The sequence below is a fragment of the Heptranchias perlo genome, unplaced genomic scaffold (assembly GCF_035084215.1).
Source record: "Heptranchias perlo isolate sHepPer1 unplaced genomic scaffold, sHepPer1.hap1 HAP1_SCAFFOLD_79, whole genome shotgun sequence".
Classification (NCBI taxonomy): Eukaryota; Metazoa; Chordata; class Chondrichthyes; order Hexanchiformes; family Hexanchidae; genus Heptranchias; species Heptranchias perlo.
Genome location: NW_027139824.1, coordinates 2658576 through 2675983, shown reverse-complemented (window position 1 = coordinate 2675983; position 17408 = coordinate 2658576).

Sequence of the window (17408 nt, the reverse complement as noted above, 5' to 3'; positions counted from 1 at the left end):
TAAAATACAAGAACTTTTCGTGGTTCTTGTCAATTTTTGTTGGTTTTCATCTAATGAACTTATTTCAGTCAGCTAGATCTTTCTTCTTCAAAGCAAAAAGATTTTATCTTCAAATACAAGAACTTTTCGTGGTTTTGATGGTTTTCAGCAAATGAACATATTTCAGCGAGCTGGAAGTTTTTTCCTTAATACAGTAAGATTTTATCTTAAAATACAAGAACTTTTCGTGGTTCTTGTCAATTTTTGTTGGTTTTCATCTAATGAACTTATTTCAGTCAGCCAGATCTTTCTTCTTCAAAGCAAAAAGATTTTATCTTCAAATACAAGAACTTTTCGTGGTTTTGATGGTTTTCAGCAAATGAACATATTTCAGCGAGCTGGAAGTTTTTTCCTTAATAGAGTAAGATTTTATCTTAAAATACAAGAACTTTTCATGGTCCTTGTCAATTTTTGTTGGTTTTCATCGAATGAACTTATTTCAGTCAGCTAGATCTTTCTTCTTCAAAGCAAAAAGATTTTATCTTCAAATACAAGAACTTTTCGTGGTTTTGATGGTTTTCAGCAAATGAACATATTTCAGCGAGCTGGAAGTTTTTTCCTTAATACAGTAAGATTTTATCTTAAAATACAAGAACTTTTCGTGGTTCTTGTCAATTTTTGTTGGTTTTCATCTAATGAACTTATTTCAGTCAGCTAGATCTTTCTTCTTCAAAGCAAAAAGATTTTATCTTCAAATACAAGAACTTTTCGTGGTTTTGATGGTTTTCAGCAAATGAACATATTTCAGCGAGCTGGAAGTTTTTTCCTTAATAGAGTAAGATTTTATCTTAAAATACAAGAACTTTTCGTGGTTCTTGTCAATTTTTGTTGGTTTTGCATCTGATGAACTTATTTCAGTCAGCTAGATCTTTCTTCTTCAAAGCAAAAAGATTTTATCTTCAAATACAAGAACTTTTCGTGGTTTTGATGGTTTTCAGCAAATGAACATATTTCAGCGAGCTGGAAGTTTTTTCCTTAATAGAGTAAGATTTTATCTTAAAATACAAGAACTTTTCGTGGTTCTTGTCAATTTTTGTTGGTTTTCATCTGATGAACTTATTTCAGTCAGCTAGATCTTTCTTCTTCAAAGCAAAAAGATTTTATCTTCAAATACAAGAACTTTTCGTGGTTTTGATGGTTTTCAGCAAATGAACATATTTCAGCGAGCTGGAAGTTTTTTCCTTAATAGAGTAAGATTTTATCTTAAAATACAAGAACTTTTCGTGGTTCTTGTCAATTTTTGTTGGTTTTCATCTCATGAACTTATTTCAGTCAGCTAGATCTTTCTTCTTCAAAGAAAAAAGATTTTATCTTCAAATACAAGAAATTTTCGTGGTTTTGTTGGTTTTCAGCAACTGAACATATTTCAGCGAGCTGGGAGTTTTTTCTTTCATAGCGTAAGATTTTATCTTAAAATACAAGAACTTTTCGTGGTTCTTGTCAATTTTTGTTGGTTTTCATCTAATGAACTTATTTCAGTCAGCTAGATCTTTCTTCTTCAAAGCAAAAAGATTTTATCTTCAAATACAAGAACTTTTCGTGGTTTTGATGGTTTTCAGCAAATGAACATATTTCAGCGAGCTGGAAGTTTTTTCCTCAATACAGTAAGATTTTATCTTAAAATACAAGAACTTTTCGTGGTTCTTGTCAATTTTTGTTGGTTTTCATCTAATGAACTTATTTCAGTCAGCGAGATCTTTCTTCTTCAAAGCAAAAAGATTTTATCTTCAAATACAAGAACTTTTCGTGGTTTTGATGGTTTTCAGCAAATGAACATATTTCAGCGAGCTGGAAGTTTTTTCCTTAATAGAGTAAGATTTTATCTTAAAATACAAGAACTTTTCATGGTTCTTGTCAATTTTTGTTGGTTTTCATCGAATGAACTTATTTCAGTCAGCTAGATCTTTCTTCTTCAAAGCAAAAAGATTTTATCTTCAAATACAAGAACTTTTCGTGGTTTTGATGGTTTTCAGCAAATGAACATATTTCAGCGAGCTGGAAGTTTTTTCCTTAATACAGTAAGATTTTATCTTAAAATACAAGAACTTTTCGTGGTTCTTGTCAATTTTTGTTGGTTTTCATCTAATGAACTTATTTCAGTCAGCTAGATCTTTTTCTTCAAAGCAAAAAGATTTTATCTTCAAATACAAGAACTTTTCGTGGTTTTGATGGTTTTCAGCAAATGAACATATTTCAGCGAGCTGGAAGTTTTTTCCTTAATAGAGTAAGATTTTATCTTAAAATACAAGAACTTTTCATGGTTTTTGTCAATTTTTGTTGGTTTTCATCGAATGAACTTATTTCAGTCAGCTAGATCTTTCTTCTTCAAAGCAAAAAGATTTTATCTTCAAATACAAAAACTTTTCGTGGTTTTGATGGTTTTCAGCAAATGAACAGATTTCAGCGAGCTGGAAGTTTTTTCTTTAATAGCCTAAGATTTTATCTTAAAATACAAGAACTTTTCGTGGTTCTTGTCAATTTTTGTTGGTTTTCATCTAATGAACTTATTTCAGTCAGCTAGATCTTTCTTCTTCAAAGCAAAAAGATTTTATCTTCAAATACAAGAACTTTTCGTGGTTTTGATGGTTTTCAGCAAATGAACATATTTCAGCGAGCTGGAAGTTTTTTCCTTAATAGAGTAAGATTTTATCTTAAAATACAAGAACTTTTCGTGGTTCTTGTCAATTTTTGTTGGTTTTCATCTAATGAACTTATTTCAGTCAGCTAGATCTTTCTTCTTCAAAGAAAAAAGATTTTATCTTCAAATACAAGAACTTTTCGTGGTTTTGATGGTTTTCAGCAAATGAACATATTTCAGCGAGCTGGAAGTTTTTTCCTTAATACAGTAAGATTTTATCTTAAAATACAAGAACTTTTCGTGGTTCTTGTCAATTTTTGTTGGTTTTCATCTAATGAACTTATTTCAGTCAGCAAGATCTTTCTTCTTCAAAGCAAAAAGATTTTATCTTCAAATACAAGAACTTTTCGTGGTTTTGATGGTTTTCAGCAAATGAACATATTTCAGCGAGCTGGAAGTTTTTTCCTTAATAGAGTAAGATTTTATCTTAAAATACAAGAACTTTTCGTGGTTCTTGTCAATTTTTGTTGGTTTTGCATCTGATGAACTTATTTCAGTCAGCTAGATCTTTCTTCTTCAAAGCAAAAAGATTTTATCTTCAAATACAAGAACTTTTCGTGGTTTTGATGGTTTTCAGCAAATGAACATATTTCAGCGAGCTGGAAGTTTTTTCCTTAATAGAGTAAGATTTTATCTTAAAATACAAGAACTTTTCGTGGTTCTTGTCAATTTTTGTTGGTTTTCATCTGATGAACTTATTTCAGTCAGCTAGATCTTTCTTCTTCAAAGCAAAAAGATTTTATCTTCAAATACAAGAACTTTTCGTGGTTTTGATGGTTTTCAGCAAATGAACATATTTCAGCGAGCTGGAAGTTTTTTCCTTAATAGAGTAAGATTTTATCTTAAAATACAAGAACTTTTCGTGGTTCTTGTCAATTTTTGTTGGTTTTCATCTCATGAACTTATTTCAGTCAGCTAGATCTTTCTTCTTCAAAGAAAAAAGATTTTATCTTCAAATACAAGAAATTTTCGTGGTTTTGTTGGTTTTCAGCAACTGAACATATTTCAGCGAGCTGGGAGTTTTTTCTTTCATAGCGTAAGATTTTATCTTAAAATACAAGAACTTTTCGTGGTTCTTGTCAATTTTTGTTGGTTTTCATCTAATGAACTTATTTCAGTCAGCTAGATCTTTCTTCTTCAAAGCAAAAAGATTTTATCTTCAAATACAAGAACTTTTCGTGGTTTTGATGGTTTTCAGCAAATGAACATATTTCAGCGAGCTGGAAGTTTTTTCCTCAATACAGTAAGATTTTATCTTAAAATACAAGAACTTTTCGTGGTTCTTGTCAATTTTTGTTGGTTTTCATCTAATGAACTTATTTCAGTCAGCGAGATCTTTCTTCTTCAAAGCAAAAAGATTTTATCTTCAAATACAAGAACTTTTCGTGGTTTTGATGGTTTTCAGCAAATGAACATATTTCAGCGAGCTGGAAGTTTTTTCCTTAATAGAGTAAGATTTTATCTTAAAATACAAGAACTTTTCATGGTTCTTGTCAATTTTTGTTGGTTTTCATCGAATGAACTTATTTCAGTCAGCTAGATCTTTCTTCTTCAAAGCAAAAAGATTTTATCTTCAAATACAAGAACTTTTCGTGGTTTGGATGGTTTTCAGCAAATGAACATATTTCAGCGAGCTGGAAGTTTTTTCCTTAATACAGTAAGATTTTATCTTAAAATACAAGAACTTTTCGTGGTTCTTGTCAATTTTTGTTGGTTTTCATCTAATGAACTTATTTCAGTCAGCTAGATCTTTCTTCTTCAAAGCAAAAAGATTTTATCTTCAAATACAAGAACTTTTCGTGGTTTTGATGGTTTTCAGCAAATGAACATATTTCAGCGAGCTGGAAGTTTTTTCCTTAATAGAGTAAGATTTTATCTTAAAATACAAGAACTTTTCATGGTTCTTGTCAATTTTTGTTGGTTTTCATCGAATGAACTTATTTCAGTCAGCTAGATCTTTCTTCTTCAAAGCAAAAAGATTTTATCTTCAAATACAAAAACTTTTCGTGGTTTTGATGGTTTTCAGCAAATGAACAGATTTCAGCGAGCTGGAAGTTTTTTCTTTAATAGCCTAAGATTTTATCTTAAAATACAAGAACTTTTCGTGGTTCTTGTCAATTTTTGTTGGTTTTCATCTAATGAACTTATTTCAGTCAGCTAGATCTTTCTTCTTCAAAGCAAAAAGATTTTATCTTCAAATACAAGAACTTTTCGTGGTTTTGATGGTTTTCAGCAAATGAACATATTTCAGCGAGCTGGAAGTTTTTTCCTTAATAGAGTAAGATTTTATCTTAAAATACAAGAACTTTTCGTGGTTCTTGTCAATTTTTGTTGGTTTTCATCTAATGAACTTATTTCAGTCAGCTAGATCTTTCTTCTTCAAAGCAAAAAGATTTTATCTTCAAATACAAGAACTTTTCGTGGTTTTGATGGTTTTCAGCAAATGAACAGATTTCAGCGAGCTGGAAGTTTTTTCCTTAATAGAGTAAGATTTTATCTTAAAATACAAGAACTTTTCGTGGTTCTTGTCAATTTTTGTTGGTTTTCATCTCATGAACTTATTTCAGTCAGCTAGATCTTTCTTCTTCAAAGAAAAAAGATTTTATCTTCAAATACAAGAACTTTTCGTGGTTTTGTTGGTTTTCAGCAACTGAACATATTTCAGCGAGCTGGGAGTTTTTTCTTTAATAGCGTAAGATTTTATCTTAAAATGCAAGAACTTTTCGTGGTTCTTGTCAATTTTTGTTGGTTTTCATCTCATGAACTTATTTCAGTCAGCTGGATCTTTCTTCTTCAAAGCAAAAAGATTTTATCTTCAAATACAAGAACTTTTCGTGGTTTTGTTGGTTTTCAGCAAATGAACATATTTCAGCGAGCCAGAAGTTTTTTCTTGAATAGCGTAAGATATTATCTTAAAATACAAGAACTTTTCGTGGTTCTTGTCAATTTTTGTTGGTTTTCATCTAATGAACTTATTTCAGTCAGCTGGATCTTTCTTCTTCAAAGCAAAAAGATTTCATCTTCAAATACAAGAACTTTTCGTGGTTTTGTTGGTTTTCAGCAAATGAACATATTTCAGCGAGCCAGAAGTTTTTTCTTTAATAGCGTAAGATATTATCTTAAAATACAAGAACTTTTCGTGGCTCTTGTCAATTTTTGTTGGTTTTCATCCAATGAACTTATTTCAGTCAGCTGGATCTTTCTTCTTCAAAGCAAAAAGATTTTATCTTCAAATACAAGAACCTTTCGTGGTTTTGATGGTTTTCAGCAAATGAACAGATTTCAGCGAGCTGGAAGTTTTTTCTTTAATAGCCTAAGATTTTATCTTAAAATACAAGAACTTTTCGTGGTTCTTGTCAATTTTTGTTGGTTTTCATCTGATGAACTTATTTCAGTCAGCTAGATCTTTCTTCGTCAAAGCAAAAAGATTTTATCTTCAAATACAAGAACTTTTCGTGGTTTTGATGGTTCTCAGCAAATGAACACATTTCAGCGAGCTGGAAGTTTTTTCCTTAATACAGTAAGATTTTATCTTAAAATACAAGAACTTTTCGTGGTTCTTGTCAATTTTTGTTGGTTTTCATCTAATGAACTTATTTCAGTCAGCAAGATCTTTCTTCTTCAAAGCAAAAAGATTTTATCTTCAAATACAAGAACTTTTTGTGGTTTTGATGGTTTTCAGCAAATGAACATATTTCAGCGAGCTGGAAGTTTTTTCCTTAATAGAGTAAGATTTTATCTTAAAATACAAGAACTTTTCATCGTTCTTGTCAATTTTTGTTGGTTTTCATCTAATGAACTTATTTCAGTCAGCTAGATCTTTCTTCTTCAAAGCAAAAAGATTTTATCTTCAAATACAAAAACTTTTCGTGGTTTTGATGGTTTTCAGCAAATGAACAGATTTCAGCGAGCTGGAAGTTTTTTCTTTAATAGCCTAAGATTTTATCTTAAAATACAAGAACTTTTCGTGGTTCTTGTCAATTTTTGTTGGTTTTCATCTAATGAACTTATTTCAGTCAGCTAGATCTTTCTTCTTCAAAGCAAAAAGATTTTATCTTCAAATACAAGAACTTTTCGTGGTTTTGATGGTTTTCAGCAAATGAACATATTTCAGCGAGCTGGAAGTTTTTTCCTTAATAGAGTAAGATTTTATCTTAAAATACAACAACTTTTCGTGGTTCTTGTCAATTTTTGTTGGTTTTCATCTAATGAACTTATTTCAGTCAGCTCGATCTTTCTTCTTCAAAGCAAAAAGATTTTATCTTCAAATACAAGAACTTTTCGTGGTTTTGATGGTTTTCAGCAAATGAACATATTTCAGCGAGCTGGGAGTTTTTTCTTTAATAGCGTAAGATTTTATCTTAAAATACAAGAACTTTTCGTGGTTCTTGTCAATTTTTGTTGGTTTTCATCTAATGAACTTATTTCAGTCAGCTAGATCTTTCTTCTTCAAAGCAAAAAGATTTTATCTTCAAATACAAGAACTTTTCGTGGTTTTGATGGTTTTCAGCAAATGAACATATTTCAGCGAGCTGGAAGTTTTTTCCTTAATAGAGTAAGATTTTATCTTAAAATACAAGAACTTTTCGTGGTTCTTGTCAATTTTTGTTGGTTTTCATCTCATGAACTTATTTCAGTCAGCTGGATCTTTCTTCTTCAAAGCAAAAAGATTTTATCTTCAAATACAAGAACTTTTCGTGGTTTTGTTGGTTTTCAGCAAATGAACATATTTCAGCGAGCCAGAAGTTTTTTCTTTAATAGCGTAAGATATTATCTTAAAATACAAGAACTTTTCGTGGTTCTTGTCAATTTTTGTTGGTTTTCATCTCATGAACTTATTTCAGTCAGCTGGATCTTTCTTCTTCAAAGCAAAAAGATTTCATCTTCAAATACAAGAACTTTTCGTGGTTTTGTTGGTTTTCAGCAAATGAACATATTTCAGCGAGCCAGAAGTTTTTTCTTTAATAGCGTAAGATATTATCTTAAAATACAAGAACTTTTCGTGGCTCTTGTCAATTTTTGTTGGTTTTAATCTAATGAACTTATTTCAGTCAGCTGGATCTTTCTTCTTCAAAGCAAAAAGATTTTATCTTCAAATACAAGAACTTTTCGTGGTTTTGTTGGTTTTCAGTAAATGAACATATTTCAGCGCGCCAGAAGTTTTTCTTTAATAGCGGAAGATATTATCTTAAAATACAAGAAGTTTTCATGGTTCTTGTCAAATTTTGTTGGTTTTCATCTAATGAACTTATTTCAGTCAGCTAGATCTTTCTTCTTCAAAGCAAAAAGATTTTATCTTCAAATACAAGAACCTTTCGTGGTTTTGATGGTTTTCAGCAAATGAACAGATTTCAGCGAGCTGGAAGTTTTTTCTTCAATAGCCTAAGATTTTATCTTAAAATACAAGAACTTTTCGTGGTTCTTGTCAATTTTTGTTGGTTTTCATCTGATGAACTTATTTCAGTCAGCTAGATCTTTCTTCGCAAAGCAAAAAGATTTTATCTTCAAATACAAGAACTTTTGGTGGTTTTGTTGGTTTTCAGCAAATGAACAGATTTCAGCGAGCTGGAAGTTTTTTCCTCAATAGAGTAAGATTTTATCTTAAAATACAAGAACTTTTCGTGGTTCTTGTCAATTTTTGTTGGTTTTCATCTAATGAACTTATTTCAGTCAGCGAGATCTTTCTTCTTCAAAGCAAAAAGATTTTATCTTCAAATACAAGAACTTTTCGTGGTTTTGATGGTTTTCAGCAAATGAACATATTTCAGTGAGCTGTAAGTTTTTTCCTTAATACAGTAAGATTTTATCTTAAAATACAAGAACTTTTCGTGGTTCTTGTCAATTTTTGTTGGTTTTCATCTAATGAACTTATTTCAGTCAGCTAGATCTTTCTTCTTCAAAGCAAAAAGATTTTATCTTCAAATACAAGAACTTTTCGTGGTTTTGATGGTTTTCAGCAAATGAACATATTTCAGCGAGCTGGAAGTTTTTTCCTTAATAGAGTAAGATTTTATCTTAAAATACAAGAACTTTTCATGGTTCTTGTCAATTTTTGTTGGTTTTCATCTGATGAACTTATTTCAGTCAGCTAGATCTTTCTTCTTCAAAGCAAAAAGATTTTATCTTCAAATACAAGAACTTTTCGTGGTTTTGATGGTTTTCAGCAAATGAACATATTTCAGCGAGCTGGAAGTTTTTTCCTTAATAGAGTAAGATTTTATCTTAAAATACAAGAACTTTTCATGGTTCTTGTCAATTTTTGTTGGTTTTCATCTAATGAACTTATTTCAGTCAGCTAGATCTTTCTTCGTCAAAGCAAAAAGATTTTATCTTCAAATACAAAAACTTTTCGTGGTTTTCATGGTTTTCAGCAAATGAACAGATTTCAGCGAGCTCGAAGTTTTTTCTTTAATAGTCTAAGATTTTATCTTAAAATACAAGAACTTTTCGTGTTTCTTGTCAATTTTTGTTGGTTTTCATCGAATGAACTTATTTCAGTCAGCTAGATCTTTCTTCTTCAAAGCAAAAAGATTTTATCTTCAAATACAAGAACTTTTCGTGGTTTTGATGGTTTTCAGCAAATGAACATATTTCAGCGAGCTGGAAGTTTTTTCCTTAATAGAGTAAGATTTTATCTTAAAATACAAGAACTTTTCGTGGTTCTTGTCAATTTTTGTTGGTTTTCATCTAATGAACTTATTTCAGTCAGCTAGATCTTTCTTCTTCAAAGCAAAAAGATTTTATCTTCAAATACAAGAACTTTTCGTGGTTTTGATGATGTTCATCAAATGAACATATTTCAGCGAGCTGGAAGTTTTTTCCTTAATACAGTAAGATTTTATCTTAAAATACAAGAACTTTTCGTGGTTCTTGTCAATTTTTGTTGGTTTTCATCTAATGAACTTATTTCAGTCAGCTAGATCTTTCTTCTTCAAAGCAAAAAGATTTTATCTTCAAATACAAGAACTTTTCGTGGTTTTGATGGTTTTCAGCAAATGAACATATTTCAGCGAGCTGGAAGTTTTTTCCTTAATAGAGTAAGATTTAATCTTAAAATACAAGAACTTTTCGTGGTTCTTGTCAATTTTTGGTGGTTTTCATCTCATGAACTTATTTCACTCAGCTAGATCTTTCTTCTTCAAAGCAAAAAGATTTTATCTTCAAATACAAGAACTTTTCGTGGTTTTGATGGTTTTCAGCAAATGAACATATTTCAGCGAGCTGGAAGTTTTTTTCCTTAATAGAGTAAGATTTTATCTTAAAATACAAGAACTTTTCGTGGTTCTTGTCAATTTTTGTTGGTTTTCATCGAATGAACTTATTTCAGTCAGCTAGATCTTTCTTCTTCAAAGCAAAAAGATTTTATCTTCAAATACAAGAACTTTTCGTCGTTTTGATGGTTTTCAGCAAATGAACATATTTCAGCGAGCTGGAAGTTTTTTCCTTAATAGAGTAAGATTTTATCTTAAAATACAAGAACGTTTCGTGGTTCTTCTCAATTTTTGTTGGTTTTCATCTCATGAACTTATTTCATTCAGCTGGATCTTTCTTCTTCAAAGCAAAAAGATTTTATCTTCAAACACATGAACTTTTCGTGGTTTTGATGGTTTTCAGCAAATGAACATATTTCAGCGAGCTGGAAGTTTTTTCCTTAATACAGTAAGATTTTATCTTAAAATACAAGAACTTTTCGTGGTTCTTGTCAATTTTTGTTGGTTTTCATCTAATGAACTTATTTCAGTCAGCTAGATCTTTCTTCTTCAAAGCAAAAAGATTTTATCTTCAAATACAAGAACTTTTCGTGGTTTTGATGGTGTTCAGCAAATGAACATATTTCATCGAGCTGGAAGTTTTTTCCTCAATACAGTAAGATTTTATCTTAAAATACAAGAACATTTCGTGGTTCTTGTCAATTTTTGTTGGTTTTCATCTAATGAACTTATTTCAGTCAGCTAGATCTTTCTTCTTCAAAGCAAAAAGATTTTATCTTCAAATACAAGAACTTTTCGTGGTTTTGATGGTTTTCAGCAAATGAACATATTTCAGCGAGCTGGAAGTTTTTTCCTTAATAGAGTAAGATTTTATCTCAAAATACAAGAACTTTTTGTGGTTCTTGTCAATTTTTGTTAGTTTTCATCTAATGAACTTATTTCACTCAGCTAGATCTTTCTTCTTCAAAGCAAAAAGATTTTATCTTCAAATACAAGAACTTTTCGTGGTTTTGATGGTTTTCAGCAAATGAACATATTTCAGCGAGCTGGAAGTTTTTTCCTTAATAGAGTAAGATTTTATCTTAAAATACAAGAACCTTTCGTGGTTCTTGTCAATTTTTGTTGGTTTTCATCTAATGAACTTATTTCAGTCAGCTAGATCTTTCTTCTTCAAAGCAAAAAGATTTTATCTTCAAATACAAGAACTTTTCGTGGTTTTGATGGTTTTCAGCAAATGAACATATTTCAGCGAGCTGGAAGTTTTTTCCTGAATAGAGCAAGATTTTATCTTAAAATACAAGAACTTTTCGTGGTTCTTGTCAATTTTTGTTGGTTTCTTCTAATGAACTTATTTCAGTCAGCTAGATCTTTCTTCTTCAAAGCAAAAAGATTTTATCTTCAAATACAAGAACTTTTCGTGGTTTTGATGGTGTTCAGCAAATGAACATATTTCAGCGAGCTGGAAGTTTTTTCCTTAATACAGTCAGATTTTATCTTAAAATACAAGAACTTTTCGTGGTTCTTGTCAATTTTTGTTGGTTTTCATCTAATGAACTTATTTCAGTCAGCTAGATCTTTCTTCTTCAAAGCAAAAAGATTTTATCTTCAAATACAAGAACTTTTCGTGGTTTTGATGGTTTTCAGCAAATGAACATATTTCAGTGAGCTGGAAGTTTTTTCCTTAATAGAGTAAGATTTTATCTTAAAATACAAGAACGTTTCGTGGTTCTTGTCAATTTTTGTTGGTTTTCATCTAATGAACTTATTTCAGTCAGCTGGATCTTTCTTCTTCAAAGCAAAAAGATTTTATCTTCAAATAGAAGAACTTTTCGTGGTTTTGATGGTTTTCAGCAAATGAACATATTTCAGCGAGCCAGAAGTTTTTTCTTTAATAGCGTAAGATATTATCTTAAAATACAAGAACTTTTCGTGGCTCTTGTCAATTTTTGTTGGTTTTCATCTGATGAACTTATTTCAGTCAGCTGGATCTTTCTTCTTCAAAGCAAAAAGATTTTATCTTCAAATACAAGAACTTTTCGTGGTTTTGTTGGTTTTCAGTAAATGAACATATTTCAGCGCGCCAGAAGTTTTTTCTTTAATAGCGTAAGATATTATCTTAAAATACAAGAAGTTTTCGTGGTTCTTGTCAAATTTTGTTGGTTTTCATCTAATGAACTTATTTCAGTCAGCTGGATCTTTCTTCTTCAAAGCAAAAAGATTTTATCTTCAAATACAAGAACCCTTCGTGGTTTTGATGGTTTTCAGCAAATGAACAGATTTCAGCGAGCTGGAAGTTTTTTCTTTAATAGCCTAAGATTTTATCTTAAAATACAAGAACTTTTCGTGGTTCTTGTCAATTTTTGTTGGTTTTCATCTGATGAACTTATTTCAGTCAGCTAGATCTTTCTTCTTCAAAGCAAAAAGATTTAATCTTCAAATACAAGAACTTTTCGTGGTTTTGATGGTTTTCAGCAAATGAACATATTTCAGCGAGCTGGAAGTTTTTTCCTTAATAGAGTAAGATTTTATCTTAAAATACAAGAACTTTTCATGGTTCTTGTCAATTTTTGTTGGTTTTCATCTAATGAACTTATTTCAGTCAGCTAGATCTTTCTTCTTCAAAGCAAAAAGATTTTATCTTCAAATACAAGAACTTTTGGTGGTTTTGTTGGTTTTCAGCAAATGAACAGATTTCAGCGAGCTGGAAGTTTTTTCCTTAATAGAGTAAGATTTTATCTTAAAATACAAGAACTTTTCGTGGTTCTTGTCAATTTTTGTTGGTTTTCATCTAATGAACTTATTTCAGTCAGCTGGATCTTTCTTCTTCAAAGCAAAAAGATTTTATCTTCAAATACAAGAACTTTTCGTGGTTTTGATGGTTTTCAGCAAATGAACATATTTCAGCGAGCTGGAAGTTTTTTCCTTAATACAGTAAGATTTTATCTTAAAATACAAGAACTTTTCATGGTTCTTGTCAATTTTTGTTGGTTTTCATCTAATGAACTTATTTCAGTCAGCTAGATCTTTCTTCGTCAAAGCAAAAAGATTTTATCTTCAAATACAAAAACTTTTCGTGGTTTTCATGGTTTTCAGCAAATGAACAGATTTCAGCGAGCTCGAAGTTTTTTCTTTAATAGTCTAAGATTTTATCTTAAAATACAAGAACTTTTCGTGTTTCTTGTCAATTTTTGTTGGTTTTCATCGAATGAACTTATTTCAGTCAGCTAGATCTTTCTTCTTCAAAGCAAAAAGATTTTATCTTCAAATACAAGAACTTTTCGTGGTTTTGATGGTTTTCAGCAAATGAACATATTTCAGCGAGCTGGAAGTTTTTTCCTTAATAGAGTAAGATTTTATCTTAAAATACAAGAACTTTTCGTGGTTCTTGTCAATTTTTGTTGGTTTTCATCTAATGAACTTATTTCAGTCAGCTAGATCTTTCTTCTTCAAAGCAAAAAGATTTTATCTTCAAATACAAGAACTTTTCGTGGTTTTGATGATGTTCAGCAAATGAACATATTTCAGCGAGCTGGAAGTTTTTTCCTTAATACAGTAAGATTTTATCTTAAAATACAAGAACTTTTCGTGGTTCTTGTCAATTTTTGTTGGTTTTCATCTAATGAACTTATTTCAGTCAGCTAGATCTTTCTTCTTCAAAGCAAAAAGATTTTATCTTCAAATACAAGAACTTTTCGTGGTTTTGATGGTTTTCAGCAAATGAACATATTTCAGCGAGCTGGAAGTTTTTTCCTTAATAGAGTAAGATTTAATCTTAAAATACAAGAACTTTTCGTGGTTCTTGTCAATTTTTGGTGGTTTTCATCTCATGAACTTATTTCACTCAGCTAGATCTTTCTTCTTCAAAGCAAAAAGATTTTATCTTCAAATACAAGAACTTTTCGTGGTTTTGATGGTTTTCAGCAAATGAACATATTTCAGCGAGCTGGAAGTTTTTTCCTTAATAGAGTAAGATTTTATCTTAAAATACAAGAACTTTTCGTGGTTCTTGTCAATTTTTGTTGGTTTTCATCTAATGAACTTATTTCAGTCAGCTAGATCTTTCTTCTTCAAAGCAAAAAGATTTTATCTTCAAATACAAGAACTTTTCGTCGTTTTGATGGTTTTCAGCAAATGAACATATTTCAGCGAGCTGGAAGTTTTTTCCTTAATAGAGTAAGATTTTATCTTAAAATACAAGAACGTTTCGTGGTTCTTCTCAATTTTTGTTGGTTTTCATCTCATGAACTTATTTCATTCAGCTGGATCTTTCTTCTTCAAAGCAAAAAGATTTTATCTTCAAATACATGAACTTTTCGTGGTTTTGATGGTTTTCAGCAAATGAACATATTTCAGCGAGCTGGAAGTTTTTTCCTTAATACAGTAAGATTTTATCTTAAAATACAAGAACTTTTCGTGGTTCTTGTCAATTTTTGTTGGTTTTCATCTAATGAACTTATTTCAGTCAGCTAGATCTTTCTTCTTCAAAGCAAAAAGATTTTATCTTCAAATACAAGAACTTTTCGTGGTTTTGATGGTGTTCAGCAAATGAACATATTTCATCGAGCTGGAAGTTTTTTCCTCAATACAGTAAGATTTTATCTTAAAATACAAGAACATTTCGTGGTTCTTGTCAATTTTTGTTGGTTTTCATCTAATGAACTTATTTCAGTCAGCTAGATCTTTCTTCTTCAAAGCAAAAAGATTTTATCTTCAAATACAAGAACTTTTCGTGGTTTTGATGGTTTTCAGCAAATGAACATATTTCAGCGAGCTGGAAGTTTTTTCCTTAATAGAGTAAGATTTTATCTCAAAATACAAGAACTTTTTGTGGTTCTTGTCAATTTTTGTTAGTTTTCATCTAATGAACTTATTTCACTCAGCTAGATCTTTCTTCTTCAAAGCAAAAAGATTTTATCTTCAAATACAAGAACTTTTCGTGGTTTTGATGGTTTTCAGCAAATGAACATATTTCAGCGAGCTGGAAGTTTTTTCCTTAATAGAGTAAGATTTTATCTTAAAATACAAGAACCTTTCGTGGTTCTTGTCAATTTTTGTTGGTTTTCATCTAATGAACTTATTTCAGTCAGCTAGATCTTTCTTCTTCAAAGCAAAAAGATTTTATCTTCAAATACAAGAACTTTTCGTGGTTTTGATGGTTTTCAGCAAATGAACATATTTCAGCGAGCTGGAAGTTTTTTCCTGAAGAGAGCAAGATTTTATCTTAAAATACAAGAACTTTTCGTGGTTCTTGTCAATTTTTGTTGGTTTTCTTCTAATGAACTTATTTCAGTCAGCTAGATCTTTCTTCTTCAAAGCAAAAAGATTTTATCTTCAAATACAAGAACTTTTCGTGGTTTTGATGGTGTTCAGCAAATGAACATATTTCAGCGAGCTGGAAGTTTTTTCCTTAATACAGTCAGATTTTATCTTAAAATACAAGAACTTTTCGTGGTTCTTGTCAATTTTTGTTGGTTTTCATCTAATGAACTTATTTCAGTCAGCTAGATCTTTCTTCTTCAAAGCAAAAAGATTTTATCTTCAAATACAAGAACTTTTCGTGGTTTTGATGGTTTTCAGCAAATGAACATATTTCAGTGAGCTGGAAGTTTTTTCCTTAATAGAGTAAGATTTTATCTTAAAATACAAGAACGTTTCGTGGTTCTTGTCAATTTTTGTTGGTTTTCATCTAATGAACTTATTTCAGTCAGCTGGATCTTTCTTCTTCAAAGCAAAAAGATTTTATCTTCAAATACAAGAACTTTTCGTGGTTTTGATGGTTTTCAGCAAATGAACATATTTCAGCGAGCTGGAAGTTTTTTCCTTAATAGAGTAAGATTTTATCTTAAAATACAAGAACTTTTCGTGGTTCTTGTCAATTTTTGTTGGTTTTCATCTAATGAACTTATTTCAGTCAGCTAGATCTTTCTTCTTCAAAGCAAAAAGATTTTATCTTCAAATAGAAGAACTTTTCGTGGTTTTGATGGTTTTCAGCAAATGAACATATTTCAGCGAGCCAGAAGTTTTTTCCTTAATAGAGTAAGATTTTATCTTAAAATACAAGAACTTTTCGTGGTTCTTGTCAATTTTTGTTGGTTTCCATCTAATGAACTTATTTCAGTCAGCTAGATCTTTCTTCTTCAAAGCAAAAAGATTTTATCTTCAAATACAAGAACTGTTCGTGGTTTTGTTGGTTTTCAGCAAATGAACATATTTCAGCGAGCTGGAAGTTTTTTCTTTAATAGCGTAAGATATTATCTTAAAATACAAGAACTTTTCGTGGCTCTTGTCAATTTTTGTTGGTTTTCATCTAATGAACTTATTTCAGTCAGCTGGATCTTTCTTCTTCAAAGCAAAAAGATTTTATCTTCAAATACAAGAACTTTTCGTGGTTTTGTTGGTTTTCAGTAAATGAACATATTTCAGCGCGCCAGAAGTTTTTTCTTTAATAGCGTAAGATATTATCTTAAAATACAAGAAGTTTTCGTGGTTCTTGTCAAATTTTGTTGGTTTTCATCTAATGAACTTATTTCAGTCAGCTGGATCTTTCTTCTTCAAAGCAAAAAGATTTTATCTTCAAATACAAGAACCCTTCGTGGTTTTGATGGTTTTCAGCAAATGAACAGATTTCAGCGAGCTGGAAGTTTTTTCTTTAATAGCCTAAGATTTTATCTTAAAATACAAGAACTTTTCGTGGTTCTTGTCAATTTTTGTTGGTTTTCATCTGATGAACTTATTTCAGTCAGCTAGATCTTTCTTCTTCAAAGCAAAAAGATTTAATCTTCAAATACAAGAACTTTTCGTGGTTTTGATGGTTTTCAGCAAATGAACATATTTCAGCGAGCTGGAAGTTTTTTCCTTAATAGAGTAAGATTTTATCTTAAAATACAAGAACTTTTCATGGTTCTTGTCAATTTTTGTTGGTTTTCATCTAATGAACTTATTTCAGTCAGCTAGATCTTTCTTCTTCAAAGCAAAAAGATTTTATCTTCAAATACAAGAACTTTTGGTGGTTTTGTTGGTTTTCAGCAAATGAACAGATTTCAGCGAGCTGGAAGTTTTTTCCTTCATAGAGTAAGATTTTATCTTAAAATACAAGAACTTTTCGTGGTTCTTGTCAATTTTTGTTGGTTTTCATCTAATGAACTTATTTCAGTCAGCTAGATCTTTCTTCTTCAAAGCAAAAAGATTTTATCTTCAAATACAAGAACTTTTCGTGGTTTTGATGGTTTTCAGCAAATGAACAGATTTCAGCGAGCTGGAAGTTTTTTCTTTAATAGCGTAAGATTTTATCTTAAAATACAAGAACTTTTCGTGGTTCTTGTCAATTTTTGTTGGTTTTCATCTAATGAACTTATTTCAGTCAGCTAGATCTTTCTTCTTCAAAGCAAAAAGATTTTATCTTCAAATACAAGAACTTTTCGTGGTTTTGATGGTTTTCAGCAAATGAACATATTTCAGCGAGCTGGAAGTTTCTTCCTGAATAGAGTAAGATTTTATCTTAAAATACAAGAACTTTTCGT